This window comes from Carcharodon carcharias, chromosome 10 (genome assembly GCF_017639515.1).
Source record: "Carcharodon carcharias isolate sCarCar2 chromosome 10, sCarCar2.pri, whole genome shotgun sequence".
NCBI lineage: Eukaryota > Metazoa > Chordata > Chondrichthyes > Lamniformes > Lamnidae > Carcharodon > Carcharodon carcharias.
In genome coordinates, this window is record NC_054476.1 from 46,831,882 (window position 1) to 46,851,387 (window position 19,506).

Genomic DNA, 19,506 nt, shown 5'->3' on the forward strand with positions numbered 1-19,506 from the left:
GAGAAGAAGGTGTGAGGGCAGATGCTGACAAGATTGGAATGTGGAAACTGTTCTTGTACGTGACCAATAATGTATAAATATGTTGAACACTTGTAATTTAGCAGAGTGCTGTCTCGAGCTGTATTGAGATGGTGTTCTCCTTGCAATTGCTCGAATAAACGATCGTGACCTGTACCTGCGGCTCCTGTGGTCCGCTTGTCAAAGTGACAACAGTCTGAAACGAGGAAGCTGTTGACATCACTCGGAAAAAATTAAATAAGACACGTTTGGAATGGGATCAGGAGAAATTAAAAGATTTCAATAGTTCAAAGATCAAATCCAATAGGAATACAGAACACTTTTATTTGAATATAAAAAGCATCTGAACAACATTCTTGAAACAGCCAATAGGGCTTTTGATCAATCATAGTACAGGGGGTAACATATTGGCATGGATAGAAGATTAACTAGCTAACAGGAAACAGAGAATAGCCATAAATGGATCTTTTACTGGTTGGTGGAATGTAACGAGTGGTGTGCCACAGGGATCAATGCTGGGGCCTCAACTTTTTACAATTTATATAAATGACTTAGATGAAGGCGCCAAAGGTATGGTTGCTAAATTTGATGATAACAGAAAGAAAGATAGGAGAGTAGGTTGCGAAGAGGACTTAATGAGCTACAAAGTGACATAGATAGGTTAGGTGAGTGGGCAAAGATCTGACGAATGGAGTATAATGTGGGCAAATGTGAAATAGCCCATTTTGGCAGGAAGAATAAAAAAGCATCCAAATGGTGAGAGGTTGCAGAGCTCAGATTAAGAGGTATCTGGATGCTCTAGTGCATGATTCACAAAAGGCTTGTTGGCAGGTACAGCAAGTAATTAGGAAAGCTAATAGAATGTTATCATTTATTGTGAGGGGAATTTATTACAAAAGTAGGGAGGTTATGTTTCAGTTATACAGGGCACAGGTGAGACCACATCTGGAGTTGTTTGTACACTACTGGTCTCCTTATTTAAGGAAGGATGTAAATGCATTAGAAGCAGTTCAGAGAAGGTTTACTAGACTAATACCAGGAATGGGCAGGTTGTCTTATGAAGAAAGGTTGGACAGGTTAGGCTTGTATCCACTGGAGTTTAGAAAAGTAAGAGGCAACGATATTGATCCTGAGAGGTCTTGACAGAGTGGATGGGGAGAGGATGTTTCTTCGCATGGGAGAATCTAGAACTAGGGGTCATGGTTTAAAAATAAGGGGTCGCTCATTTATGACAGATGAGGAGAAATGTTTTCTCTCAGAGGGTTAAGTGTCTTTGGAACTCTCTTCCTCAAAAGGCAGTGGAAGCAGAGTCTTTGAATATTTATAAGGCAGAGCTAGATAGATTCCTGATAAACAAGGGAGTTAAAGGTTATTGGGGGTAGGCAGGAACGTGGAGCGGAGGTTCCAATCAGATCAGCCAGGATCTTATTGAATGGAGGAGCAGGCTTGAAGGGCCAAGTGGCTTATTCCTGCTCCTAATTTTTGTGTTCGTATGTAAGAGATGAGTTGTTGGCACACAAAAGCCATTTTGACCTTATTGGCGCACAATGAGAATTACCATGTTTGAGTTCAGAAGATGAATTTAAAGGTGGAATTACGCCCACAGTTAACGAAAAGGGCAACAATTGGGCTGTGGACTTAACTGAAACATTCTTTGCAGAGTTAAAGGAAGGACATAAGAAAAAGTATAGGCACTGAGTTATGTTAAAGCAATAATGTTTAAAACAAAAACAAAAATCCGCAGTTTTTTTGTTTTTATCAATAATGTTTAAATCCTGTTAATGAGGCTTGAAACATGTATTTGCTTGTGTCTTGATTAAGCCTTTGTAAATATATATGTGTAATTGTGGAACAAAATGAAAAGATTATCTGAACAGTATGTTATAAGCTATTTATAAATTAAGATCTACGCTTTCGGTCCAGAGAAGTTCCCAGCCTACCTCAGATTACCCTGGTAGGATAAGGTGTCTCAAAAATTTCAGCAACTATGCTGCAACTATGCAGCAGCAATACAAGTGGTATTCTCCAATAACAGGATGCTGCTGTCAAGTCAAAAAGACTTTCTGCCTATCACACAAATGAGTAATGTGGAATATGAATTTCAATACCGTTGTGATGCCAGGTATGTAGGCTGTATGTCCCAACAATTAGTGGATCATATTAAACAGTATGTTCCTTTAGCTGTTCGCAGCTGGCAGAGTATTGATGCACCCAACCAACTCATGCTTGCAAAACTCAAAACATAATGTCCAACATTATATGTGATTCCACAATTGGATAGCACTTGCTAAACAATCCCTATTGTGCTAAAAGTTACACTGACAACCAGTTTAAAAACATTATCGGTGTCCTGAAAATCAATCTTTATCTACTTTAAACAAAAAGTTATTGGTCCCTAACCAGACCGTACCAAACATTTAGGGGTCTGGTCCGGAATCATAACAGTACCGTCTATTCTGTGCTCAATTAACTCAACAAGGGGTATTCAGAAAAGTGATGGAAACTGTCATCAACAGTGCCACCAAGGGGCACTTAGTCAGCAATCACTTGCTCACTGACTCAGTTTAGGTCCCACCAGAGCCACTCAGCTCCTGACCATATTACCCTTGGTTCAAACTTGGACTAAAGAGCTGAACTACAGAGATGAGCGTTACTGCCCTTGACATCAAGGTAGCATTTGGCTGAGTGTGGCATCAAGCAGCCCTTGAAAAACTGGAATCAGTGGGAGTCAGCGGGAAAACTCTCCGCTGGTTGGAGTCATACCTAGCAGAGGGGGAAAATGGTTGTGGTTGCTGGAGGTCAATCATCTTATTTCCAGGACATCACTCCAGGAGTTCCTCAGGGTAGTGTTCTAGAGCCAATTACCTTCAGCTGCTTCATCAATTACATTCATCATAAAGTCAGAAGTGGAGATGTTCGTTGATGATTGCACAATGTTCAGCACCATTCGCAACTCTTCAGATACTGAAGCAGTCCACGTCCAAATGCAGCAAGACCTGGACAATATCCAAGCTTGGGCTGACACGTAACTTTTGCACCACACAAGTGCCAGGCAATGATCATCTCCAACAAGAGAGAATCTAACCATTTCCCCATGACAATCAATGGTATTACGATTGGCATCAACACCCTCAGGGTTACCACTGACCATAAACTGAACTGGACTAGCCATATAAATACTGTGGCTACAACAGCAGATCAGAGGCTAGGAATCTGTGGCAATTAACTCACCTTCTCAATCCCCAAAGCCTGTCCACCATCTACAAGGCACAAGTCAGGAATGTGAAGGAATACTCTCCACTTGCCTGGATGAGTGCAGCTCCAACAACACTCAAGAAGCTTGACACCATCCAGGACAAAGCAGCTCACTTGATTGGCACCCTTCCCACAAACATTCACTCCCTCCACCACTGACACACAATAGCAGCAGAGTGTACCATCTACAAGATGTACTGCAGGAGCTCACCTATATCACGTGGACTGCTGCAATTCAAGAAGGCAGCTCACCACCACCTTCTCAAGGGTAGTTAGGGATGGGCAATAAATGCTGGCCTTGCCAGCAATGCCACATCCCATGAATGAATGAATAAAAAAATGTCAGAATCTGATTACCCAGACTGATTTACATCCTAGTAACTGTCTCTTTATTCTGTAAACAGAAACAATATCTGCCTCACCTCTCTTCCTGTCAAATGATGCAGTCTCAGAGTGCTTGCATCATAAAGACTATCTCAGTGTCATTCCAGTCATGCGATGTCATTGTCACTAACACAAGACATACAACAAGTGGATTTTTTTTAAGTTTTCACTTGCAGTGTAAGCGCATGTCTACCCACTCATCTCACACTCCCCAAAGCTGAAGGAATCACTAAGCTAGCCTCTAAAATGATAGCTTTGCTCTCTATTCCCTCCCCCACAGTGTCCCTCACTTTCTACAGGTACTGAGCACCATCCCAACATACTTCCTAATACAAATGTTCACTTATCCCATGTTTTCTGTCTCAAAGAAAACAAAAACCATGTCTGAATTCTACAACAATATAGAATTCTCAAGCAGAATGTACTGTTACTCCACTCTATTTATCACTTAAAAATGTAAATTGTTATAGTTCAATACCAAAATGAAATTGACAGAAAAGCAGAAAATAAACAGCTGGTTTGTACCAAGTTTTAGAATGTTAGAACACGCCGAAATGTTTAAAAGTTGTCATTAACGTGAATTAATCACTATTCTCTTACCAGAATTATTGTGAATTCAAATAAAAATGAGCAAAAAAAAGTTTCTTGTAACAATATGCTTTTTAGTGCAATATTCATTCCTATGAAGATTAAGTGAACAGTATGGTACTCTAAAATAACTCTAGCCAACTCACAAAAGCACTTTCAAAGTTTCTTGTTAAACATTAATTCTTCTTTCATGCCCACCACCTCCCTTCCTAAGAGCATCTCATTTGATGTCCTGATTGTGCACTTATTAAAAAAAATATGGACAAGTGAAACAAAAGGGTCTGAAAAGGAAAATGAAAATTGCACAATCTAAATTATTTTAAATCATCTCATATGGTTAAATTAGGGAGGATCATTACTTAATCCCTTTTCCTTAGCAATTTATTTTACACAACCTTTATTTAACCTATTGTTTCTACAGTAATTTAGGCTGGTAATGTCAGATAAATATGGTAAAATAAAAAAGCTTGTATAACAGAATCAATTTATATTGAATCACTTGTAGACATGTTGACTAAATGTATCAATTTAATTTAAATAGGCAAGATTTCCTTCAGAAATAAATTAAAACAGTAGATAAGCAACACAAAACTGTTACTAATTGAAAAGCAAAATACTGCAGATGCTGGAAATCTAAAATAAAAATGAAGAACTGGAAATCAAGATATTGTTTCAAATCAATGATCTTTTGTCAGAACGTGACAAATAAAACTGCTATTAAATGGAAATGCAGTTCAGCAAGGTCACAAGGATTCCTGGTATGGCAAATGGAAATGTTGCACTGGTTACAGTGAACAGGAGCTTTCTGAGACAAAAATAGAAAGTGCTGGAAAGACACAGCAAGTCCGGCAGCATCTGTGGAGAGAGAAACAGAGTTAATGTTTCCTGGAAGGTGCTGTCAAAGGCAAGTTGCTCCAATGTATCCTGTGGATGATACACACAGCTGCTACTTTGCGCCAGTGCTGAATGGGGTGCCAATCAAGCGGGCTGCTTTGTCCTGAACGATGCTGAGCTTTCTGAGTGTTGATGGTGCCGTAGTCAACCAGGCAAGTGGAGAGTAGTCCATCACAGTCCTGCCTTGTGCTTTGTAGATGGTGGACAGGTCTTGGGAGTCAGGAGGCATTAATCACTGCAGAATTCCCAGCCTCTGACCTGCTCTTGCAGCCACAGTTTATATACGGCTAGTCCAGTTCGGTTTTTGGTAACACCTAGCATGCTGATAGGGGGGGGTTCAGTGATGGTAATGCCATTGAACGTCAAGGGGAGATGGTCAGATTTTCTCTTGTTGGAAATGATCATTGCCTGGCACTTGTGTGGCACAACACTTATCAGCCCAACCCTGAGTGTTGCCCAGGTCTTGCTGCATCTTGAAACAGACTGCTTCAATATCCAAGGAGTTGTGAGTGGTGATGAGCATTGCCTAGCACTTGTGTGGCGCAAATGTTGCTTGCCACTTGTCAGCCCAAGCCTAGATATTGTCCAGGTCTTGCTGTTATTGAACATAAGCAGTTTCATTTTCTGAGGAGTCGCGAATGGTGCTGAACATTATGTAATCATCAGCAAACAACCCCACTTCTGAACTTATCATAGAAGGTATAGCTCCAACCAGTGGAGAGTTTTCCCCGATTCCCACTGACTCTAGTTTTACTTGTGCTCCTCGATGCCATATTCAAGGGCAGTCACTTTCACCTCGCCTCGAGTTCAGCTCTTTTGCCCATGTTTGAACTAAGGCTGTAATGAGGTCAGGAGCTTAGTGGCCCTAGCAGAACCCAAACTGAACATCAGTGAGCTCATTGCTGAGTAAGTGCCACTTGATAGAACTATCGACGACACCTTCCATCACAATGCTGATGACTAAGAGTAGACTGATGAGGCGGGAATTAGCCAGGTTGGATTTGTCCAGGTTGGATTTGTGCTGCTTTTTGTGAACCTGAAATACCTGGATAATCTGTATTGCTGGGTAAATACTAGTGTTGTAACTGCATTGGAACAGCTTGGCTAAGGGCACGGCTAGTTCTGGAGCATAAGTCTTCAGTACTATCGCTGGAATATTGTCATGGCCCATAGCCTTTGCACAGTATCCAATGCCTTCAGCCGTTTCTTGATATCACATGGAGTAAATCGAATTGTCTGAAGACTGGCACATTGATGATGAGGACCCCAGGAGGAGGCTGAGATTGATCATCCACTCAGCACTTCTGGCTGAAGATGGCTGCAAATGTTTCAGCCTTGTCTTTTCCACTAATCAGCTGGGCTCCGCTATCATTGAGGATGGAGATATTTGTGGAAGTGCCTCCTGCAGTTAGTTGTTTAATTGTCCATCACCATTCATGACAGGGTGTGGCAGCACTGCAGAGCTTAGAGCTAATCCATTGGTTGTGGGATCACTTAGATCCTGAATATTGAGGGCTATATGACATTCAAGTATTATAGGAAGTTAGGTAAAGATGCGGGGATAGCACTGTTGATCAAGGATGACATTTGTGCAATAGTTAGATCTGACCTTGGTTCAGGAGATCAGGATGTAGAATCAGTTTGGGTGGAGATGAGGAATAAGAGAAAGAAGTCACTAGTGGGAGTGGTCCAAAGGCCCCCTAACAGTAACCACAATGTAGGACAAAGTATACAAGAAGATGATTGGGTGGTTGTAATAAAGGGACAGCAATAATCACGGGTGATTTTAATCTATGTATAAAATGGGAAAATCAGATTGGCAGTATTAGCCTGGATGAGGAGTTCATAGAATGCTTTCGAGATGGTTTCTTAGAACAGCATGTTCTGGAACCAACCAGGGAGGAGGTTATATTAGACTTGGTATTCTGTAGTGTGACAGGAATAATTAATGATCTCAGAGTGAAGGCAACCCTAGGTGGCAGCGACCACTACATGATTGAATTTTACATCCAGTTTGAAAGGGAGAAGAATGGGTCTAAGGTTAGTATTTTAAACTTAAATAAGGGCAACTATGTGAGCATGAAAGCTGAGTTAGCTGTAGTGAACAGATACTAGGCTAGCTGATAGTTCAATAGAGGACCAGTAGCAGACATTTAAGGGGATATTTTAGAATACTCAGAATAAGTACATTCCTACAATAAAGCAAAATTCTATAGGGAGGAGCCATCATCCGTGGTTAATTAAAAAAGTTAAGGAAAGCATCAAACTTAAGGAAAAAAACATATAATAGATCAATAGAAAGCAGTAGCAGACATTTAAGGGGATATTTCAAAGTATTCAGAATAAGTACATTCCTTTTACAAAGAAAAATTATAAGTGGAGGACCCACCATCAGTGGTTAACTAAAGAAGTTAAGGAAAGCATCAAACTTAAGGAAAAAACAAACAACTCCACAAAGATGAGTGGCAGTCAGATGATTGGTTAGAATATAAAGAACAGCAGAGAATGACTAAAAGGTTAATCAGGAGTAAGAAATTAGAGTACGAGTGGAAGCTAGTTAGAAATGTAAAAACAGATAGCAGCAGTTTCTACAGGTATTTAAAAAAAGGAAAAAAGGAAATGAGTGTTAGTCCTCTGGAGAGTGACAATGGGGAGTTAATAGTAGATAATAAGGATATAGCAGATGAAATGAACAAATATTTTGCTTCTGTCTTCACTATAGAGGATGCAAAAAACATTCCAGTAATAGCTGTAAATCAGGGGGTGAAAGGGAGAGGGGAACTTGGTGAAATTACAATCACTTGGGAAGCGGTACTGAGTAAACTGATGGAGCTGCGGGCTAACAAGTCTCCAGGTCCTGCTGGGCTTCATCCTAGGGTCTTAAAAGAAGTGGCTAATGAGGTAGAAGGTGCATTAGAGTTAACTTTCCAAAATTACCTAGATTATGAAAAGGTTCCATCAGACTGGAAAATAGCAATTCCATCTACTCAGGAAAGAAGGGAGACAGAAAGCAGTAAACTATAGGCCAGTTAGCTTGAGTCTGTCATGTGAACGACGCTAGAATCGATCATTAAAGAGGTTATAGCTGGGCACTTAGAGAAACTCCAGGTAATCGGCAAGAGACAGCATGGTTTTGTGAAAGGGAAATCATGTTTAACCAATTTATTAGAGTTCTTTGAATGAGTAACAAGCGCTGTGGATTAGGGGGAGCCTGTAGATGGTGTACACTTGGATTTCCAGAAGGCATTTTGATAAGGAGCCATATCAAAGGTTATTGCAAAAAATAAAAGCTCATGGTGTTGGGGGCAACATATTAGCATGGATAGAAGATTGGTTGGCTGGCAGAAAGCAGAGTAAGCATAAATGGGTCTTTTGCTGATTGGCAGGATGTGACAAGTGGAGTCCTGCAGAGGTCTGTGCTGGGGCCACAACTTTTTATTACGACTTAGATGAGAGGAGTGAAAGCAGTAAAATTGCAGATGACAAAGAGATAGGTAGAAAAGTATGTTGTGAAGAGGACATAAGGAGGTTGCAGACAGATATAGATAGGTTGACTGAGTGGGCAAAAATATGGCAGATGGAGTAATGTGGGAAGATGTGAAGTTGGTCACTTCAGCAGGAAGAATAAAAAAACAGAGTATTAAACAGAGAACAACTGCAGAATTCCGAGCTGCAGGGAGATCTAGGTATTCTAGTGCATGAGTCACAAAAAGATAGTACGTAGGTACAGCAAGTAATTAAGAAGGCTAATGGAATGCTATCCTTTATTACGAGAGAAATTGAACATAAAAGTAAGAGTGTTATGCTTCAGTTATATAGGGTATTGGTGAGACCACACCTCGAATAGTCTGTGCAGTTTTGGTCTCCAAATTTGGGAAGGGTGTAAGTGCATTGGAGGTGGTTCAGAGGAGATTTACTAGATTGATACCTGGAATAAGCAGGTTGCCTTATGAGGAAAGGTTAGACAGACTGGGCTTGTTTCCACTGGAATTCAGAAGAATGAGGGATGAATTGATTGAAGTTTATAAGGTCCTGAGCGGTATTGACAAGGTGGATGTGGAAAAGGTGAGTCCAGAACTAAGGACCACTGTTTTAAAATTAAGAGTTGTCCTTTTAGGACAGAGATGAGAATTTTTTTCTCTCAGAGGGTTGTGCGACTTTGGAACTCTGCCTCAGAAGGCAGTGGAGGCAGGGTCATTGAATGTTTTTAAGGCGGTGTGGATTGATTGCCTTGTCTACCAGGGGTAGATATGATTGTGGAATTCGAAACAAAACACATCAGCCCTGATCTTAATGAATGGCGGAGCAAGCTTGAGAGGCTGAATAGTCTACTTCTGCCCCTATTTCATATTTTCATATGTAACGCATTCTGCTTACGCTGTTTAGCATGCAAGTTGCCCGGTATTGTAGCTTCACCAGGTTGACGCTTCATTTTTTGGAATGCCTGTTACTGCTCCTGGCATGTCTCCCTGCACTCTTCATTGAACCAAGGTTGATCCCCCAACTTGATGACAGTTATTGTAGACTGGGAGTAAGCCAGGCCATGAGGTTACAGAATGTGGGTGAATACAATTCACAGCATCTCATGGAGTTGTTATATCTGTTCAAAATCTATCACATTTAGCACGGTGGTAGTGCCACACAACACGACGGGTGGGTATCCTCAATACGAAGATCATCTGCACAAGGGCTGTGCAGTGGTCACTTATACCAATATTGTCATGGACAGATGCATCTGAAACAGATCAATTGGTGAGAATGAGGTCAAGTAGGTTTCTCCCACTTGTTGGTTCCCTCACCATCTGCTGTAGGCCCAATAGACCTCGGCCAGCTCAGTCAGTAGTAGTGCTACCGAGCCACTCTTGATGATGAACATTGAAGTCTTCCACCTAGAGTACATTCTGTGCCCTTGCTATCCTAATTGCTTCTTCTAATTGGTGTTCAACACCGAGGAATACTGATTCATCACCTCGGGGGTGAGGGTGGTAGGTGGTAATCAGCAGGAGGTTTCCTTGGCCATGTTTGACCTGATGCCTTGAAACTTCATGGGGCTCAGAGTTGATGTTGAGAACTCCCAGGTCAATTCCCTCCTGACTATACAATTGTGCTGCCACCTCCGGTGAGTCTGACCTGCCAATGGGACAGGTCATACTCAGGGATGGTGGTGCTGATGGTCATGTCGATGTCTGGGTAAGGTATGACTCTGTGAGTATGACTATGTCTGGCTGTTGCTTGAATAGTTTGTGGAACAACTCTCCCAATTTTGGCACAAGCCCCCTTTATGTTACTACAAGCCCCCATATGTTACAAAGGAGGATTTTTGCAGGGTCGACATCGTTGTTTCTGGTGCACTAACATTTCAGAGATTTCCTTCTCTAAAGGACAGATGGGTTTTACGACAATCAACAATGGTTTCATTGTCATCATTACTGAGACTAACTTTCAAGATTCCAGATTTATTAATTGAATTTAAATACCACCACCTGCTGTAGTGGGATTTGAACCCATGTCCCCAGAGTATTAGCCTGGGCATCTGGATTACTATCCAGTGACATTATCACTAAGCTATTGCCTCCGCATGAACAACTGCCCTTTGTGAAAAAGTGTTCCCTAACATCACTCTTGGACAGCCTAATTTTAAGAAAGGCCTCCGTGTTCTGCACTACCCACCAGAGGAAATAGTTTCTCTCCATCTAACTCACCAATATCTTTTATCATCTTCAACACCTCATTCAGATCAGCCCTTAAGCTTCTATGCTCAAGAGAATCACATCTATGCAATCTGCCCTCATAATCAAACCCTTTTGGTCATGGTATCATTCCGGTGAGTCAAAGCTGCACCCCTTCCAAGGCCTTCCCTCCATGCCCAAAACTGACACAGTGCTCTAAATAGGGTTTAACCAGAGCTTTATATAACTGTAGCTTTGCTTCCACTCCTTTGTATTCCAGCTCCAATGAGATAAAGGCCTAAACTCTTAGTCTTAATTAATTTTAGTAGGTTGAACAGTTTCCTGTCTATGATCTCCATTCCAGTGGATAATTTGCTGGAAGTGAGGTACAGTATTGCAGCGAGGAAACTGGTGAAGAGAGTCAGTGCAATGACACTGCTTGCGTGACCACAGTTTTCACCGAGATAAGGCTTGTGGTGGTTCAGTTGGTGAGGATTATGGCTTGCAAGTCATAGTGGAGTAGGCAAAGGATGGTGACAAATTTCTGAGGGCAGCCAAATTTGAGGAGGATAAGGCCTCACGGTTGACAAAGTCAAAGGCTTTCATGAAAGCCTATGTCTCATTCAATCCAAAACCACTCCAGCCTAAGTTATAAAGCTTCAGTATGCAGATGACACTGCAGGTCATTGCCGACTCCTTCTCTGAAGCATATGAGACAATGGGCCTTTCACTAAACATCTGGAAAAACTAAGGTTCTCTTCCATTCAGCTCCCACAACAAAACACCATGCCCCTTCGATAAAGATCAACTGCGAGATCACGGAAAACGTGGCCCATTTTCCGTATCTTGGGACTCTCCTACCAATGAAGGCAGACATAGATGACAAACTTCTTCATCGTCTCTAATATGCCAACTCAGCCTTCGACTGACTGAGGAAAAGAATATTTGAGGACCAGGATTTCAAACTTGAGACTAAGGTCATAGTTTATCAGGAGGCAGTGATCCCTGCACTCCTATGTGCTTCAGTGATTTGGACACCCTACAGCAGGCACCAGTGGTGTCTTCATAAGATCCTCCAATCCAGTGACAAAAAAGGTGGCCCAACAGCAGTGTCCACTCCCAAGCCAAACTGCCCAGCATCAAGGCGCTAATTACTCAAAACCAGCTCCACTTCGTGCGACATGTCACTCATGTGCCTGACACCAGACTCCCGAAGCAACTGCTCTAATCGAAACTTGGTTGTGGCAGGAGACTCCCAGGAGAACAGTGGAACGCTTTGAGATGTCCTCCTCGAGGCATTCCTGAAGAGGTTAAACATCCCCACCAACTCATGAGGGACCCTGGCTTGTGACCAACCAAAATAGAGAAGGCTCATATGGGAAGGCATCAGACTCAGAGTGACTTTGCTGGGAATGTGCAAAGCTGAAGTTGAGTCAGAGGGAGTGCACAAACCTCCAAACAACCCATCTACCCCACTCTTCAAGCGCCACCTACCCTGCAGACCATGCATTGGACTTTTCAGCCATCTCAGACCCATTGAACTGGAGTGGAAGCAAGTCATCTTTGATCCCAAGCGACTGCCTAAGAAGTAACAATTAGTTTTCACACCTGCCACTATCTTTTAGTGATTTCTGTTCTTGGACCTCTAAGTCAGTGCTCCTCCACAGTTTCTAGTTTTTCATTTAGAAAATATGCTGATCTATCTTTCTTAGGACCAAATTGAGTGACCTCACACTTCCACACATTGAACTTCATCTTCTACAGTTTTTGCCCCCTTTAACTAAGGCTCCAGTACAGGTACCTGGGGGAATCTCCATGTCAAATTCTGAAAATTTGAGTACAAATCAAATACTCCTAACTTCCCAGCCAATTCCCTAAAGCATATGGATCACAGTGAAATAGAATGCATAATCCACCTGCTTGTTCAAACCAGTAAGTTTATCACGGGGGTGGGGCGGAGGGGGTGGGTGGGATGTGGGGGCAGCAAGCTGTTGACATTTCAAGGACATCACTGAACTCCTCGATTGAGTTACAGCTTAGTAACTCACTACTAGTCACCTATTCATGAGTAGTATTACCCTCCTGTGGCTTTCACTGTAATGTATCATCAAATGCAATCAAATACTGACATGCTGTCAAATGTCTGTAGCGCAAACTATTATCTCTGCTAATAAAAACTTAAACAGATTAGCCATAAATCATATTCAGATATTGTAACATTATAAACAGTACAGTAAACCAGCTTTGTACTTCAGTTAAATATTTAATTTGTTCACAGATTACTTGGATTTTGGAGAGATGATTAAGAGTTTAAAACTTAGCATAACTTTAAAGTAATGTAATCACAATGGTTAAGATTAACAAAAAAGGTAACTAAGATACCTGTACACAAAGAACAGCCTATTATCATTACAAGGACTGACAAAGCTGATTTTTTTTCCAGCTTGCTTCTGCTAATATGATGGAGTAAACCTGATTAAGAATTAAACAGCAAGGAAGTTAAGTCAGGTGTGGTACAAATTCAAATACTGAAAGATGTGAAGCAGAAACATAGCTGAGAAAGTAACTGCAAATTTCCAAAAAGTAGCTATTGTTGAAGCTCTGTTAATCGCATTGATTTAACTTTAGATTTTTTAAATTAATTATTTAGATGTGTCAACTTTAATTTTTGTATGAATTATGGGAACTGATGGGCAATCCCAATAAGTACACCTTATAGTCCAGTTACATCACGGAATCCAGGGAACTGCATCTGGGAAATGCATGGCAAACAATCATTTTCAATAGGACCAATTTTCATCATAGATTTGTCCAGAAGTACAAAGATTAAAATTGCATAATTTCCAACGTCCACTATAATTTGCTGTTCTCTTAATATTTAAAATAATCCCTGGCACTGAAAGTCAAGAAAGAATTAGGCAAAGGGTTAAAATGGTGGAAATCCCACCACCAACCCACTGTGTTTCTGGCTGCCAAATATTAATGGGGAAAAGTATCAAGTCTCCAGCAATGGAGGCGTGGGAGGTTGGTGGATATATGTAAATTGGGTTTCACCTGATGCTGCAAAGGAAACATGAAGATTGAGAATGTTGTTCAGGGAATCCTGGTGGGATTGGATTGGCACTGTTCAGTGTGGTGAATATAACGGGGGCACGATGAGAATATAGCCGCAGCAGTTATTTTTCACTGCAGTGACTATGTCAGGAATGTTTTTCCCTCAGTTTTCAGAGCCCAGCTGGTGATATGTCTATGCAAGGTCCATCATCCCCAAATGACTAATTGTTCAGGGCAGGATAATCTTGAGAACAGTTGAGGCAATATTTGATTTTACATATCAAGATTAATCACTAGCCAGGTCTACAAAGGGAATGTCAGTTATAGAATATTGGAATACCAGTCAAAAGCCTATCTTTCATATCAGAATAGTGCATAACAACATTACGTTCTCACTTCAAAGGCATTGACTCCTATACAATAACTGTCTGAAGCTCTTTTTCCTTTACTGCTACGCCATCAAGGAGCACAATTGGACCCACCACATCGTTCTGTGGACTAACTAAAATTACCAAGTTTAATAAGTTAACTTTGATCAATATGGCAACAGAAAAGGCATAACCCCAGGCACATTGAGATTTTGTATCAGCTATCTACAATTACTCAGAACTGAGCCTTGACTGAATAGATCTTCCCTTGACAACAACTTGTATTTATATAATTCCTTCAATGTAATAAATTGTCCCAAGGAGGTTCACAGGAACACTATGAGGCAAACTTGGGCACCAAGCCACATTAGGCGATATTAAGGCAGGTGGCTAAATGCTTGGACAAAGAGGTAGGTAGGTTTTAAAGAGTATCTTAAAGGAGGAAAAAGAGGTAGCAACATGGAGAGATTTAGGTAGGGATTTCCAGAGCTTAGGGGCTATGCAGCTGAAAGCACACTCACGAGTGGGAGAAGCAATTAAAATCAGAGATGCTCAAGGGGCCAGAATTAGATAAGTGCAGCTAACTCGGAGGGTTGTGGGGTTGGAGGAGATTACAGAGACAGTGAGGGATGAGGCCATGGAGGGACTTAAAAACCAAGATGAGAATTTTTAAACGAGGCATTGCTTGACCAATGTAGGTCAGCACGCAAAGGGCTAATAGATGAACTCTGCCATCAAACTCAGTCCCAAAGTCCTTCAAAACTGTCTTGCTCACAAAGAATTCCAGCTCTCTTCCTCTTCCAGGATTCAGCTGGATCCCTAGCTGGCAGCAGCACACAACCAACCCAAGTTCCAGTGGAGTTGCAATCATCAGTGAACATCCCCCATTTCTGATGAAGAGGAGCAGTTGAGAGTAAAAGATTGCAATATGCTGTTTGTGACTTTGCAAACTCATGACACTAATACACATGACTTTTACATAAACATGACTTTTACACAAACACATTAACAGCAGCAACTGTTTCAACCCCCATGGTCAGTGAACAATTTACATGGATTTATTTTTTGAGTTCTTATAATCATAAAAATTTCAATAAGATCCTCAAAAATTCTCTTCGAAACAAGTCCAAGTTGGTGAACCTGTCCATTTACAGTATAATGAAGGTAATTAGATGCCCAAACATGCCCCCTCCCTTCCCTCTCCTCCACAGGCTCCCTCCCTCAGACTTCCTGCCTTTCCCAAACGAGTCTTCTCCCATTCTCAAACTTGCACCTCTTCCCTTCTGCACTTTCTCCTTCCCAAATTGATCCCCTCCCCCAGGACCCTCCTCACCTTACCCACCTACTCTTCCCACATGCCCCTCCCCAACCTGCTGCCCTTCCCCATGCCCAAACCCCTCTGCCCTCTTCTCCTCAAACCCCTCTGCCCTCTTCCCCTCAAACCCCTCTGCTCTCTTCCCCTCAAACCCCTCTGCTCTCTTCCCCTCACGTCCTTTGCCTACTTCCCACACCCCTAATCCCTCTGCCCTCACACCCCTGCCCTCTTCCGCCTCCCCACCCACCCCCTCTGCCTTCCCCCGCCCCCCAAGCCCTCTGCCCTCTTCTGCCCATCCAACACCCCACTGCCCTCTTCCGCCCATCCACCATCCCCTCAGCTCTCTTCTCCCCCTGCCCCCTTCCCCTCTACCCCCTCCCCCAATGCCCCCTTCCCTCTCCACCCTATTCCCCATGTCCACCTCTACCCTCTTCCCCATACCGCCTTCCCCTCTAACCTCTTCCCACATGCATCCTCTTCCCTTGTGCTCATCCCCCTTTGCACCCTCCCCCACTTCCATCCCCTTTGCCTCCTTCTGCAACCCTATTATCCTTTGCCCCCTCCCCTTGCCGTTTCCCTCACCCCATTCCCTTTGCCCTTCACCATTGCCTCCTCTGCCTACCCTATCCCCCTTTGACCCCTCACTTTTCCCCATTTTACCCCTTCCCCCTCCACCATGCACTGACTCCCACTTCCCTGTTGTCCCCTTCTCCTTGCCCTCTGCCCTTTGCCCATCCACCTCCCCCAACCCATCCCCCTTTCACCACCCGAACACCCCACCCCATCCACCCTTTTCCCCTTGCCCTGACCTTCTTGCACCCCACCAACCCCCTCCCTCCAGGCTCCACTTTGCCCCTCCCCTTTCCCCCGCCCCCTAACCCTGAACTTGGCCCTTCCCCTTTTCCCCTTTTCCCCTTCATATTTCTCTTGCCCCTCCCCCTTTCACCCTACCCATTGGCCTGCACCCCCTTACCATCTCCCATTTGCACTTTCCCCTCACCCTTTTCCTCCTGCCCCCTCTCCTGCACTCCCTCGCGCCCTCTCACCTTCCCGCCCTGCTAACCCCTCTCCACACACCCACCTCCACCTCACCCCCTCTCTCCCCTCCATCCTCTGCCACCTCTCTCCCACAAACCACCGCGCCCCCTCTTCCCTCCTCACCCCTTCTAGCCATTTCCCCCACTAACCCCTAGTTAGACATGCCGGGGGGGGGGGGGGGGGGGCAGAGGGAGGGCAAGGAGGCAGAGGGAGGGCAAGGGGATGGGGGCAGGCGGGGGCGGAGTGGGGCCAGCGGAGTGGGGGCAGAGGCGGAGTGGGGGCGGAGGAGAAGTGGGGGTGGAGGCGGAGTGGGGGCGGAGGCGAAGTGGGGGTGGAGGAGAAGTGGGGGCGGAGGAGAAGTGGGGGCGTTACCTTGTACCTCTCGCCCTTTCACTATCCCATCCCCTGCCCCCTCTCATCCACACACTCCCTCGTCCCCTTGCCTTGCTCCGTCCCTCACCCCCTCGTCGCCTTCCCTTCTCTCTCTTGTCCCCTTCCCCCGTTCCCCCTCTCGTCCCATGCCCCTCTCCCTCCTCTCTCCTTCTCCCCTCCCTCTCCCTCCTCCCACCTCTCCTCCCCTCTGCTCCCTCTCCCCACTCCTCCCCCTGCTCCCTCTCCCCACTCCTCCCCCTCTCCTCCCCTTCTCCCCCTCACCCCCTCTCCTCCCCCCTCCCTCCCCTTCTGCTCTCCCCTCTCCTTCCCCCTCCCCTCTCCTCCTCTCCCTCCCCCACCTCCCTCCTCTTCCTCCCCTCCCCCCTCCCCTCCCCCCTCCCCTCCCCCTCTCCCACCCCCCCCTCTCCCACCTCTCCCACCTCCCCCCCTCCCTCCTCCCCTCCCCCCTCTCCCACCTCCCCCTCCCTCCCCTCCCTTCCCCCCTCTCCCACCTCCCTCCCCTCCCTTCCCCCCTCTCCCACCTCCCTCCCCTCCCTCCCACCTCCCTCCTCCCCTCCCCTCTCTCCCACCTCCCCTCCTCTCCCCCCTCCCCCACGCTTTTCCTCCTCTCTGCCCACTCTTCCTCTCCCCCTTCCTCATTTCCCCTCCCCCTCATCTCCACCCCCCCCCCCCCTCACTTGCCGCTGCCATGGTAACCGAGCTCGCATTTCAACGACTTCACTGGGGAAACATTGACCTCGAACGGCGGCGACACCAATCCCGCGGCGGGGAGAGTGGGGGGGGGGGGGGGGGGGGGTGGTGAGGAGCCGGGCGGCTGCCGGTGCCGGGTACTCACGGGGTGGGCGTGTGTGTGCTGTGTCTGAGCCGCTTGACGGGACCCACTTCCCTCAGTCGCTGCCTCCGGGACACTTGAGCAAAACTTGCACCATGGAGCCACCGACGCTACGGCGACTCAGGAAGCTCCTGGCCGGGACCACAGCCAGATCGCAACTCGAAACCTTCAGTAATTGCTGCGTGTCAGCGGCGCTGCCAAGCCGCTGCGGCAATGGACTGGCTGCCCAGCTGCCTGAGGGCAACAAGTTTCACCTGATTGTTACTCTTCACCGCCACCACCGTCTTCACGGATGGATGGATGGAATGTTAGACATGAGAATTAGGATCTCAAAAGGATGAGGCACAGTGCCAAACTATTGAAGCAAATATTTATTTTTCGTTACCTTTTTTACAATGAGTCCCCTCATGAGTGAGATTTCATTGGTCTCCTAGTTACCCTTTTCTTTTGGAACAAAATTAAATAGCATGGCAACAATATCGAGCTCCTTTCATTTTGTAATATGATTGCTTTTTGCTTGTGTTTTGCATTTAGGTTTCTGCGCATTCTTTTATGGGCTTTGAAATATGTGTATTGTTGCTAGGGTATTAATCATTGTGTGGTGTGATTTCGCCCATTCTGTACCCCCCAAAAGGGAGTCACACTTGAAGATAAATCAAGGAAAGAACTGCAACACTGTTGTGTCAATTTCCCAATTCGGAAATTGACAGCCCTCTTCCGATAGGATAGGTAGATTTATCTTTATGTAGTACATTTATTTTCAATACCAGTATTTTAGTGCTTTCTTTTGTTGTGTATTGTACTAGCTTATAGTAATATTTTTTAAAACAATCATGAAACCTGAACACAATGGCTCAGTAAGTTTATCAAGTTGTTGATCCAAATTGGCCAGGAGACCCAAGGTCTTTCCTTGTTCTGCTGCAAGTCAACTGATGACAGTGGGAATGCTACAATTGGTCTCTGGTGCCAAGGGTTAAAGCTAGGAAAATGAGCCAAAATTCAGCTCCTAGTTGCTATGCTGATGGAGCCAAGCTGTTCCAGTACAGCTACAACAGAGGGATGACCTGTCCACAAAAAGCAGGACAAGTCCAATCTGATCAATGACCACACCATCAGTCTAAACGTTATTAAACTGTTGAAACAAATTGAGTTATGTTTATTTTTGGTTACCTTCTTAAAACAAAAATCATGAATGAGATTTCACAGGTCTCCTAGAGCTGGATTGTATGGCCCCCACACTGGTTGTGTTTTATCCTTTTATCTTGGAACACAGGTGACGGAAAATGTCATCAATGATGCTGCCAAGCAGCACTTACTCAATCTGCTCGTCAACAATCATTTTGGGGTTTGGGTTCAATCAGGGTCACTTGGCTCCAGATGCCAATAAAACCTTGATCCTGACATGGACAAAAAGAGCTAAATTCTAGAGGTGAGATACGAGTGACTGACTGTGGCATCAAGGAGCCCTGGTAAAATTGAAGTCAATAAAAATCAGGGAGAAAACTCTCCACTGGTTGAAGTCATACCTACAACAAAGAAAGAAGTTTGTGGTTGTTGGAGGCCAATCATCCTAACCCCAGGACATCACTACAGGAGTTCCTCAGGGTAGTGTCCTATGCCCAACCATCCTCAATTGTTTCATCAATTACATTCTCTTAATCATACAGTCAGAATTGGGGATCTTTGATAATTGCACAG

The 19,506-nt window shown here is 44.4% G+C and overlaps 1 protein-coding gene across 3 annotated transcripts in view; it reads right to left on the reverse strand.

Annotated features, from left to right (window-relative positions):
- stk33 (serine/threonine kinase 33) overlaps positions 1-17,917 on the reverse strand; it is a 189,800-nt gene extending 171,883 nt beyond the window's left edge. For all 3 annotated transcript variants that reach the window (XM_041198450.1, XM_041198447.1, XM_041198449.1), the window contains exon 1: positions 17,812-17,917. The gene's annotated coding sequence lies outside the window, so the exon portion shown is untranslated. The remainder of the gene's footprint in view (positions 1-17,811) is intronic.
- Between the last annotated feature and the right edge of the window lie 1,589 nt (positions 17,918-19,506).